This window comes from Papio anubis, chromosome 3 (assembly GCF_008728515.1).
Source record: "Papio anubis isolate 15944 chromosome 3, Panubis1.0, whole genome shotgun sequence".
Classification (NCBI taxonomy): domain Eukaryota; kingdom Metazoa; phylum Chordata; class Mammalia; order Primates; family Cercopithecidae; genus Papio; species Papio anubis.
Window position 1 is genome coordinate 117,116,579 of NC_044978.1, and position 12,926 is coordinate 117,129,504.

Sequence of the window (12,926 nt, forward strand, 5' to 3'; positions counted from 1 at the left end):
CAAAATAAAAGAAGGATGAGTTTAGATCAGAGAGACAGTAACTTAAGAACTAACCAATATGATCCAAATGATACATTTTTGGAACTTAGCTTTTATTTTCCAAGGGAAAAATATTAAATTAATTTCTTCTTTCTTTCTTCCTATTCTTGCTCATTTTGTTCTTGTTTTTGTTTCTCTCCTCCCCTTCTTTCTTCTCCTTCTCCCACTTCTTCTTCAGTTATAGCTCTGAACACAGATAAAATAATGGTTATCTATAGAAGACTGAAGAAGCTATGGTATCCATGTCTTTGTCAGCATGTACTGCATTGTTGAAACACTGAATTTGCTGTAAGGTTTAATGAACTGCTCTTGCAATAACAGGATGTTGAATGTTGAAAGACAAGTGATTAAGTTAGATCTGGGTTTGAATTCTGGCTTATTTATTAACTAAGCCTATGGCCTTGGATAAGTTACCTAACCTCTCCAATGCTCAATTTTCTTTTTTGCTGTGAGGGTAAAATAAAATAATACATGTGAAAGCTAGTGCCTGGCACATGATAAGTGCTTAGTAAATGCTAGCCGTTTATTATAATTTTCCATATTAAAGCACTATGGGATACTTTTTCTGTCACATAAAACATTGTTGAAATGCCTGCCATATATTAGTGCCTCGAAGTCCAAAGGTAGAGGAACTGAGTGTTTAAAAATTACTGTGGCTGTGGAGTCAACATGATATAAAAAAACAAACATTTGGATAAACACCAAGAAGCCAGATATGGTTGAAACGTTGACTGGCTGACAAAAATAATTTGGGTTGCTTAATGGTGCACAAAGGTAATGCAAAACACTCTCTTTAGATATGTAATATCTTCACCTTTAATTTCTTTCTAAAGTACCTAAGAATTGGATTTTTTTCCCCAATAATAACTGTATGGGTTATACTCACTTTGAGACATTTCTGATTCCTACAAGTAGAAGAAAAAAAATTTTTACAGTGCTATTTTCTATCTCTTTTATAGAAATTATATTACTTATAAATTTCTTGCCTTATTAGTTATATACCACTTAAAATGCATTCGATGTTTAAATAATTGTCTGCAAGAAGTAGCAGCAATTCTGCAGGACTTTTGGCCTGTATTAAAACTGGATAGCTTTCTATGCACAAGCTTCTGTACTAAGTGGTAGTCAAAGGTCTGTATAGTTAGCTCAATTCAGTTCCACGAACATAAATTGGGATCTTACAACGGGCTAACAGAATGGGCATCCATGAACAAAAGGCTGCATGTTTATGTGTGAATAAAAAAAGCAGACCATATCAACTTAAGCCACTGTTGGTGATACTGTCTTAGTAAAAGAATGACAGCAATATGCTAGATGCCTGTTTAGCCGCCAAAATCACATTCTCAATCTGATTACAATAGCAACAACTTTTACCTTTTTTTTTTTTTTTTTTTTTTTTGAGACGGAGTCTCGCTCTGTCGCCCAGGCTGGAGTGCAGTGGCGCGATCTCGGCTCACTGCAAGCTCCGCCTCCCGGGCTTACGCCATTCTCCTGCCTCAGCCTCCCGAGTAGCTGGGACCACAGGCGCCCGCCACCTCGCCCGGCTAGTTTTTTTGTATTTTTTAGTAGAGACGGGGTTTCACCGTGTTCGCCAGGATGGTCTCGATCTCCTGACCTCGTGATCCGCCCGTCTCGGCCTCCCAAAGTGCTGGGATTACAGGCTTGAGCCACCACGCCCGGCCCAACTTTTAACTTTTTATAAGACTTTAAGTAATACTTAAAAAACTGTGGGCTGGGCGTGGTGGCTCACACCTGTAATCCCAGCACTTTGAGAGGCTAAGGCGGGCAGATCACCTGAGGTCAGGAGTTCGAGACATGCCTGACCAATATGGCGAAACCCTGTCTCTACTAAAAATACAAAAAATTAGCTGGGAGTGGTGGTGCGCGCCTATAATCGCAGCTACTCGGGAGGCTGAGGCAGGAGAATCGCTTGAACCTGGAAGGCAGAGGTTACAGTGAGCCAAGATCATGCCATTGCACTCCAGCCTGGGTAAGAAGAGTGAAACCCCCTCTCAAAACAAAACAAAACAAACAAAAAACCAACAAAAAAACCTGTGGCATTATTATTACTATTTTACAAAAGATTACTTATTTGAATACATGAATTTAAAAAAATTCTCTTGCAGATCCTTAGAAGGGGTAGACATTATCTGGATAAGCCTATTGCACTGCACAATTTCCTAACAGATAATTAGTATATACATTTTTGGTTAATTAAAGCTAATATTTCTAAATAACTCCAAGCCTTTCTTTTGAACAGTCTGTGGTATTTTTCAACTTATTTTCTTCTTGTTATTACTTTCTTTGTAAACTCGTTGCTTTTCTCTAATTCTAATTTCCATTAAGCTTGTGCAAATGAATTAGGTCCTTTTAATATTGCTGCTAATAAGGCACATTTCAAATGAACATTCTAGTTCTCTTTGGATGGTTAGCTACTGATTCAAAGCCAATAGTGTTAAAATAACATTAATTAATGCAGTCTTTAACTTTGCCTAACAACAATGTGACGTGAGAGAGAAACTGATGCTCCCAGGTTTTACATCAGACGACAGGCTCAGAGAGGTTAAGAAACTGTTCAAATTGCAGAGCAATTTAGAGCAGAAGAGAGATTAGAATTCAACTTCTCTTACTCCCTACTAAACTGCTTTTGTATACCCAACATAATTTTCTCGTCATTTAAATAGTGTTCCAGAGCGTTCCCACATACTCCAGAGAGGAATAAAGATTTACATATTCCAAAGTGTTAGGTCTCTCTGTCAAAACGTATTTGCATCATTTGTCTTTTAAATCCTTCATAAAATGTGTTTAGGAGAAACAATATTGCTTTAACTTTGTAAAAAGCCATCTGGAACTCTTGGTATACAGTTGTGTAACTAAGTAAACATTGGAAATAATTTGTAATTTGAGATCACCAAGTGGAAGAAAAAGATCAGAAAATTACATTAAGAAAATCTGTAGGATCTATTTTTGTTTTTTTTAAAAAACACTATTTCTCTATAGGATTGCTATAGCTACATTATAGAATATCTGGTAACTTCAAGGGGGAAAATTTTTGGTTCAATTTTACAAATGTTATCACATTACAATTTTTTTTCTAGTTTATACTCAGAACCCATTATATCTATTTTTTTAAAGTATAATTATATATGCAGTGAATATATAATTTCCATTCTGATTTTTTACTTACTATGATAACTATATTTTCAAATAGAAAATTCAAAAGAAAAAGTTAAATTTTGAAATACTTTTTAAAATAATAAAAATGTGAGTCAATTATAAATCTAAATAATGACAGTTTTAAATGTGAAAGACTTCAGTTTTTGAACTAAAGTACGAAAATAATTATAATATTTCCCTTTCCAAATGAAAAAAGTTTTTTTTAATGCAAAGCATTTAACAATGAAAACCATGGATCTTTAAATTTTATCTATGTGTATGTTTTAAAGACAAGGTCTCACTCCATCACCTAGGCTGGAATATAGTGGCTGGTCATAGTTCACTGAAGCCTCCAATTCCTGGGCTTAAGCAATCCTCTTGCCTCAAACTCCCAAGTAGCTGGGACCTACATAATGGGACAAAATATTCACAAACTATACATCAACAAAGGTCTAATATCCAGAATCTAGAAGGAGCTTAATTCAACAAGCACAAGAAGACACAAACAGACATTTCTCAAAAGAAGACATGCAAGTGGCCAACAAATGTATGAGAAAATACTCAACATCACTAATCACCAGAGACATGCAAATCAAAACCACAATGAAATACCATCTCACACCAGTCAAAATAGCTATTATTAAAAAGTCAAAAAATAACAGATACTGGCGAGACTGCAGAGAAAAGGGAATGTTTATACACTGTTGGTGGGAATGTCAATTAGTTCAGCCACTGTGGAAAACAGTTTGGAGATTTCTGATAGAACTAGAAATTGAACTACCATTTGACCCAGCAATCTCATTACTGGGTATATTCTCAAAGAAAAACAAATTATTCTACCAAAAAGACACATGTATTCATATGTTCGTCACAGCACTATTTACGATAGCAAAGAGATAGAATCAACCTAGGTGTCCATCAATGGTGGATTGGAAAAAGAAAATGTACATATACACCATGCAATACTATGCAGCCATGGAAAAGGACAAAATTATGTCTTTTGCAGGAACATGGATGCAGCTGGAGGCCACTATCCTAAATGAATTAATGTAGGAACAGAAAACCAAATAGTACATATTCTCAGTTCTAAATCGGAGCTAAACATTGGGTACTCATGGACATAAAGATGGCAACAATAGACACTGGAGACTACTAGAGGGGGGAATAAGAGAAAAGAGCAAGGGGCTGAAAAACTACCTATGGTAGCTTTGGGCTTAATCATACTCTAAACCTCAGCATTATGCAATATACTCAGATAACAAACCTGCACATGTACCCCCTGAATCTAAAATAAAACTGGAAATTATTTTTTAAAAAGTCCAACAGAAGAAGGTGAGTTATAGATGAAACAATTATATGCATCTGTATGATGCACATTTCAAAAATTTTCTCTACTATTGTGTAGTTTTGCAATTTTTAAATAAAGAGTAGAAAAAAAAATCGATGCCACTTCCAACTACCAAAAAGGATTTCTTATAATAATCTTGAAATCTAGTCTTAGTGGAGAAAGAAAAAGAATTTCCAAATTGTGTAGCTCCCATTAACATACGAAGAATCAGGTCTGGGAGCTTAGGTTGTTGCAGTTCTTCCCAGCTTTGAAATGGTACTGCCTCTAACGATGATGGCTAGGCCATGAAGTTTGCTATTCTAGGAGAAAAGAGGGGTTGGAAGAAAGAGGAAAGCCTGAATCTGCCTGTTCTGTCCCCAGGTGAATGATAAGGAGAGATAGTAAGAAAGCAATGAGATATACATGTCTTGACTGCTTCTCTTCATGCTGAAATCCTGTGGGAAAGAAGTGCTAAATCAGTTGAGGACATGGGAACATTTATTCTGGTGAGTGGATGTTGAGGGCAGAGGATGTCTGTCCCATTCCTTTGGTGTGCTGGGTGTTCATCACTTTGCAGGGAGACATGTATGGAGCAGCCCCAACAGAATAAATGGGTGCAGCAATGTGAATGTGCAGAGACAGGGTGTCTTTCACGCTCCTGATCATTCTTCTCCAAAATCTGTCTGACAGAGAGTAAATTGTCTGACATGGGTCCTTGCCAACCACTCGTCAGGATCAGTATGCATCTGAAGACAAGGACTAGTGCAGACCTACCACTTTCCAGAGTGCCATGAGAGCGTATGAGCCCTCGCCATCCATGCAGCTTCATGCCACTCAGCAAAAGTTTCTAGAGGTGGGAGTGACTTGAAAGTAGATACTTAAACAAAATAAAACAAAAAAGACTGAGTTTTCACACTCTTTTAAGAGTCTGAGAGATAAAGATACCACAATTCAAAAATTAAAATTTTATCCCTTTTGCTGCTACTCAGTAGGGAGATAATGCGTGACCATTTATGGTAACCAAAAAACTAAACTTTTATTTTGCATCTGACTGTGGTGAGAATAAATGTTTAATGCCACTAAAGTAATATTCCGCCTTAATGCATTTGTGTTGCTGTAAAGGAAAACCTGAGGCTGGGTGATTTATAAAGCAAAAAGGTTTATTTAGTTTATGACTCTGCTGGCTGTAAGGTTGGGCATCTGGTGAGAACCTCAGGCTGCTACTATTCATGGCAGAAGGTGAAGGGGAGAGATCACATGGTGAGAGAGAAAGCAAGGGGTGTGGGGAGGTGCCAAGCTGTTTTAAACAACCAACTCTTGGGAACTAACAGAACAAGAACTTACTCATTACTTCAAGAATGACATCAAGTCATTCAGAAGTGATCTGCCCTCCTGACCCGAACGTCTCTTATCGGCTCCCACCTCCAACACAGGAGACCACGTTTCAACATAAGGTTTGGAGGAGAAAACATCCAACTGTACCATGTACATACTCAGCAATTATTCCAAATAATACACAATGATTTACCAAACAAGTAAGCCATTCTCTAATCCAGACCTCTGGGAGTCCATTCTAACTTCCCAGAAATTCTTATTCTTCCAAAATTGTTCATGTTCAAGTATATTTATGTGTGAGAGAGACTGTTATTTACTCACCAATAACCATTCTCCGTTCTTCCTTTAATCATCGACTCCTTAGTTTTATCTAGGCACATCTGGTGAATGATTGCATTTCTAGGCTCCCTTGGATCTAGGTTTGGCTATGTGACTGTGTTCTACTCAATGGGATGAGTAAAAATAATGCTTGCCTTTTCTGGGTTATTTCTTTAAAAGGAATGGTCCTGGCTGGGCGCGGTGGCTCACGTCTGTAATCCCAGCATTTTGGGAGGCCGAGGAGGGTGGATCATGAGGTCAAGATCGAGACCATCCTGGCCAACATGGTGAAACCCCGTCTCTATGAAAAATACAAAAATTAGCTGGGTGTGGTGGCATGCACCTGTAGTTCCAGCCACTCAGGAGGCTGAGACAGGAGAATCCGTTGAACTTGGGAGGCAGAGGTTGCAGTGACCTGAGATCATGCCACCACACTCCAGCCTGGGCGACAGAACAGACTCCATCTCAAAAAAAAAAAAAAAAAAAAAAAAATCAAAGGGAATAGACCTATTTTTTTTTTTCTCCTCGAATTTTCCCCTCTTTTCACTAGCGACGGGATGGAGAGAGTGGAACAACTATTTTGAGTCTAGAGATAGGTATTATCATGTCAAGGATAGCTGCCCTATCAGTCTCAGACTGCTTGTATCTGAATGTAACATTAGAGGAAAATACGTTTGAATCTTATTTAAGCTACTGTATTTTGAAGTCTTTTTCGGACAGAGGATTAGTACTGTAAATAATATACATAAATATATTTACAAAAAACAAAAACAGAAGCACTCTATGGTACTATCTTCTATCTTATTTTCTCTCTTTTTTTTTTTTTTAAAAAAACAGTCTCACTCTGTTGCCCAGGCTGGAGTACAGTGGTGTGATCGTAGCTCACAGCCTCAACTCCTGCGCTCAAGCAATCCTCCTGCCTCAGTCTCCTGAGTAGCTGGGGCTACAGGTGCGTGCCACCATGCCTGACTGACTTTCTAATTTTTTGGTAGATATAGAGTCTTGCTATGTTGCCAGGATTTGTTTTGAACTCCTGGCCTCTAGCAATCTTCCTGCCTCAACCTCCTAAACTTCTTGGATTACAGACGTGAGCCACTGTGCCCAGCTTGTTTTTGCTTGTTTTTTTACCATTAATTTCAGTTACTAAGTAGATAGTTTTTTAAATCAATAATATGCTTTAACATTTTTTCTAGATTTCTTTTTTATACTTATTCTACCTGGTGTCTCCAGAAAATTCTCCACATTCCATTTATTATTTCAACAAATGTTTATTGGGAGCCTATTATGTTCTCTGCCTCCAGTACCAGCTCTGACAGCACATGGGCAGACTGATGACTAATGTCCCCAGAAGCAATCTCTTCAACTAGTGAGAGATGGGGTTGGCGATAGTTCTTAAGTGTCTCCAGTGGTGTGAAGTCTCAGGTGCCCACAGTAATGACCCACTCATCAGCACACTCTTAATTTCTTCTCTTCCTTGCCTCATTTTCCTATTTCCTTACTCTGCTTTCAGGGATTGCCTTCCAAATAGACTCCTTCTACCCAATTCTGGTTTTGGAGTTGGTTTTGGAAGAAACCAAACCAAGACAATAGTCAAGGAAGTTTATATCTCTGTGAGAGTCTTTTGAATAGAAACCTAAATCTTGTGAGGCAGGAAGCCTCAGGAATATTTGAAGGAGGAGAAACTAGCAAATCCAAAGGACTTGAGGTGGGAACATGCTTGGCAATTTTAAAGAATATTAAGAAGGTCATGTGGCAGGAGTGGGGCATGTGAAGGCAGAGAGTTAGGAGATGCCTTCAGAGAGCTAGGCTGGGGCTGATCCTTGTGGGTGATGATAGAGATTTAGGGTTTTATTCTCAGTGTCATGGGAAAACATTGGATGGTTGAGCTGGGCATTAATGTAATATGATTTAAGTTTTAAAGTATTCTGGAAAATAAGTGTAGCATATTGAGCATACACAATTTTCTTTTGCATAATAAACATATAAAGACAAAGATAACTAGAAAAGAAGTGACAACACGGAAGAAATATTCAACAAAGTTTTGAAATCTAGAAATATAGAAAAGACCTAACAGATTTAACAGACTAGAGACAGTTGAAACCTAAGAGAACTGGGGGAGAGAGGCTGTTATAGGTTGAATTGTGTCCCCTAAAAGAAGATGTGTTGTTGTCCCAACCTCTGCTATCTCAGAACATGACATTATTTAGAAACAAGAGTCTTTGCAGATTTAGTCATTTAACATGAAGTCATTAGGTTGGTCTTAATCCAATATAACTTATGTATTCATAGAAGGAAGAAATTTGGATACAGAGACAGACATGCACCAAGAGAAGATGATGTGAAGAAACACAGCAAGAAGACCATGTGAAAATGGAGGGCTGGAATGAAGCATCTACAAGCCAGGAAATGTCTGAGGCTACCAGAAGCCAGGAGAGAGGCCTGGAACAGATCCTGCACTAGAGCCTTTAAAGAGAGCATGGTCCTGCTGACATGTTGATTTTGGACTTCTGGCCTCCAGAGCTGTGAGAATAAATTTCAGTTGTTTTAAGCCATCCAGTTTCTGGTATCTTATTATGGCAGCCCTAGCAAACTAATATAGACTCCAATAAAAATTCAACTCGTATATGCCATGGAATTTAGTATATCATCAGAAATGGGAGAAACTGGTAACTTTATAGGTGAATATGAAAGATGATAGGGATAATGGAAGGATTAAGTGATAATAAAAGAGCAGTTAGCTCTTCAGATCTCCGTTCGATTCTGTGCCTTTAGGTGATGACCCTTCCGTTACTACAGCAGAAAACAAGATTTATTCAATAAAGTTGTTGAACCAGAAAAATCTCTGGACTCAGGAGGAAGAAAAATGAGACACCATATTGAAAATAGGGAAAATAAATAAAGACAGTATTTTAAATAGTGAGATGTCAGTTCACTCTTCTCCACTGATCTCCAGAATGTTGGCTACCAGACTTACATATATCTAAGCAGCCAATCAGGGAAACTTATTGTCTGAGGAAACCAGTGGAACTCTGTAAAAAATAATAAAATATCTGAAATCTACTCATCTTGCAGCAAAGCCCACAGTCAATAAGTTTCACACAGCTTACACATTTTTCAAATAACATTTACTGTCTTATTTTTAAGTATGTATGCAAAACCAAGGATCACTAGACATTAGAGAGGAGTCCTTTATGCCAGAGATGGAGAACAAAACAACATAGAAACAAAATTCAAAAGAAACAGAAAATGCCAGTAGCAAAAGAAAACAAAACCTAAACAAAAATTTACGTTAATCTTAAATATCACAGAAGAATCTATGAATCAGAAACAGGAGGCTTTACAAACATGAATCGTTACCTAAGAAATAAAGAATAAACCAAAAATATGACAGAAGGAAAATTTTGACAGAATTTGAGCTGGAAGATAAGGAAATTGCCCAGGAAGTAGAACAAAAATACAAAGACGTAGAAAATAGGAGGGTAATGGGAGGAAAATTTTAAGAAAACTAGAGAATTCTACAAGAGCTTTAATATCCAGAATATAGGATTTGCAGGAAGAAAAAAAGAGAAGGAAGGAATTACCAGTGAAGCAATTCAAGAAAGTTTCTTAGTGTGGAAGGACATTTAATTACTCTTTGAAAAAGACCAATTTTGGATTCAGTACAATGATTGAAAAAGTCCCATAGTAAGGTACTTGATGAAATTCTAGTATGCTGATGACAGAGATTCAAAAGCTGCTAGCAGGAGTAGCTACATAATTTGTTCATTCCAGTACAAAATCAAAATATGGAGGCTGCATGTTCAAAAGTGATTAAGAACTTGAAACCGGAAACAGCAGAGCTCTAAACCAAGCATGGGCCCGTTATGGATGCAGAGCCCTCTGCTGTTGCACAGGTCACACAATCATGAAGTGACCCAGGCCCCCAGGGAGAAAAAGTATCTAGAAATCAGGATATTTCTCCCTTTCCCATCGCTCTAAGCTGTGATTCTTACTTTACTCAGTATATAGAAACAAACAGAAGAGGTACTTCCTCATCTTTCCAACCCCCAAATTACCAGCTCCCTGCCCTTATTTCTGCAATCTGGTTTCTTTCCTTAAATGATTGAACTGTCCTGGTTTCTGTCTAAACTCTATTCTTCAGTTTGTATGTGGGGATCCCATATCCTCTAGCCTATTCAAGATTTTTCTCCTTCATTTAGCCCTTCTCCTGCATCATCAATTTTGTTTTTCTTTTTGGATTATTTCCATCAGAATATAAATATCACCACCATCTTTGAAAGTACTCACTTTGCCCAAGACCTCTTTCTCTGTTTCCCTTTATAGCAAAATTTATTAAAAGAGCTGTCTCATTCATTCATTCATTCATTCATGTAGAGCAGGGGGTCTTGCTGTGTTGCCCAGGCTGGTCTCAGATTCCCGGCCTCAAGCAGTTCTCCTGCCTTAGCTTCCCTAATAGCTGGGACTGCAGGTGTGCACCACCACAAAAAAGAGTCGTCTTTACCCACCTCCACTTCCTCTTCTTTGCCATTCTGTCCTCAATGCTTCAGTCAGGCTGAAACATGTGTCACTCCACTGAAACTACTGTTGTCAAAGCCAACAGTGACCCCCCATCTAATCAAAACCAATGATCAAATCTGAAGACTTATTTTCCTCAAACTTTCAGGAGAATTTGAGATTATTGATTATTCCTTTATCCTGAGTTTTTTAAACAGGACACCACATGCTTCTAGTTTTCCTTTGACTTCACTGCTCCTCTGTTTCCCTTGCTGACCCCTGCCTTATCCCAGAGCTTGGATTGTTGGTGTAATCCAGAGATCAGTCCTTAGTCTTCTTTGTTCTCTCTACTTTCTCCATCTAATCAATTAACTTTATCTCATGGTATAATCCCCATCAATACATTGCTGTTTCTTATATTTAGGCCTTTAGCTCCAGATACTCCCTTTAGTTTAAATCTATACGTTCAAATGCCTATTTGGAGTCTACTTGAATGTCTAATAGGTAACTCAGATATAACATATACAAAATACAACCCAATTTTCTCTTAGAAATCTGCAGTCTTACCAATCCAATCAAATGACTCCATCATTGACACAGTTGCTTCAGTCAAAACTCTAGTAGTTATCCTTGATTCCGCTCTTTCCCTCGTATGCCACATGAAATTAACCACCACCCATTAGGTCATATTCGTTCCAATTCCCAAATATATCCTGATTACTGATTTCCCACCACTCCTGTCATGACCCTGGACTCTCCCAGTACTGTTGCAATAGCTCCCTAACTCTCCCTTCTTCGTTCCTGTGTTGCCTCATTACTATCCACTCCACATAATGACTAGAACAATCTTCAGAAAGCCCTATAGTATAAGGAGTGTGTTTATTATCCCCTTTTACAGATAAGATAACTGGAGCTGAAAATGCTTAGGAAACGTCCAATATCAGACAGCTAGTAAATAGTAATATAAAATTTAAATCTAGATGCTTTCCTAGAGTGCCCTTTCCCCTCCTGTGTTTTGACATTCTTTAATCTTTGTGTCTGCAGTGCCTATCTCTGCACACTGAGTAGCACCTGACACACAATATGCACTGAATAAATTGTTGAATTAATTAGTGAATAATACTTGGCCATAGGTGCTATTCAAAAACCATATTCAATAAATGGTTTTTATGTGAGTGTCTTAGAATATATGCTCCGTAGAAGGTAAGATTTTAGAGGAACCATTTTATTATACATCTCATTCACATTGAACCTTTTTTTTTTTTTTTTGGACACAGAGTCTCACTCCATCCCCAGGCTGGAGTGGAGTAGTGCACTCTTGGCTTACTGCAACCTCCGCCTCTCAGGTTCAAGTGATTCTCCTGCCTCAGCCTCCCGAGTAGCTGGGATTACAGCCGTGTGCTGCTATGCCCAGCTAATTTTTGTATTTTTAGTAGAGACTGGGTTTTGCTATGTTGGTCAAACTGGTCTCAAACTCCTGACTTCAAGTGATCCACCCGCCTTGGTCTCCTAAAGTACTGGCATTATAGGAATGAGCCACTGTGCCTGACTCCATATTGAACCTTGAATTTGCTATTGTGTTGGGAACAGGCCCTCAAATCTGGCCATAAACTAGCCCCAAAACTGGCCATAAGCAAAATCTCTGCAGCACTGTGACATGTTCGTGATGGCCATGACACCCACACTGAAGGTTATGGGTTTACTGGAATGAGGGCAAGGAACACCTGGTCCACCAAGGGTGGGAAACAGCTTAAAGGCATTCCTGAACCACAAACAATGGCATGAGCAATCTACGCCTTAAGGGCATGTTCCTGCTACAGATAACTAGCCAGAGCCCATCCCTTTATTTTAGCCCATTCCTTTGTTTCTTGTAAGAAATACTTTCAGTTAATCTACAATCTATAGAAGCAATGCTTATCACTGGCTTGCTGTCAATAAATATGTGGGTAAATCTCTGTTCGAAGCTCTCAGCTCTGAAGTCTGTGAGCTGATTTCCCAACCACATGCTGTACTTCTATGTGTGTGTCTTTAATTCCTCTAGTGCTGCTGGGTTAGGGTCTCCATGACCGAGCTGGTCTCAGCAAGAGGCACCCAACGTGGAGGCTCGAACCCAGGTCGAAGGGTCACCAAAGCAACAGTTGGAGAATGTGGAACTAAGCTGGAGGACACCTCAGTACTCTTAAGCAAACCCCATGGTGAGTAAGAAGGGGAGCTTGGAAGCATCAGGGTAACAATGGGACAAGTGTGGGCTCTGGTT

At 38.6% G+C, this 12,926-nt stretch overlaps 1 long non-coding RNA gene across 4 annotated transcripts in view; it reads left to right on the top strand.

The window, feature by feature from the left end:
• Positions 1 to 8,727, top strand: part of LOC103884404 — a 103,470-nt gene extending 94,743 nt beyond the window's left edge. For all 4 annotated transcript variants that reach the window (XR_001902565.2, XR_001902566.3, XR_002522077.2 and 1 more), the window contains 2 exons: positions 4,904 to 5,028; positions 8,465 to 8,727. This is a non-coding gene — a long non-coding RNA (uncharacterized LOC103884404). The remainder of the gene's footprint in view (positions 1 to 4,903; positions 5,029 to 8,464) is intronic.
• The last annotated feature ends 4,199 nt before the right edge of the window (positions 8,728 to 12,926 follow it).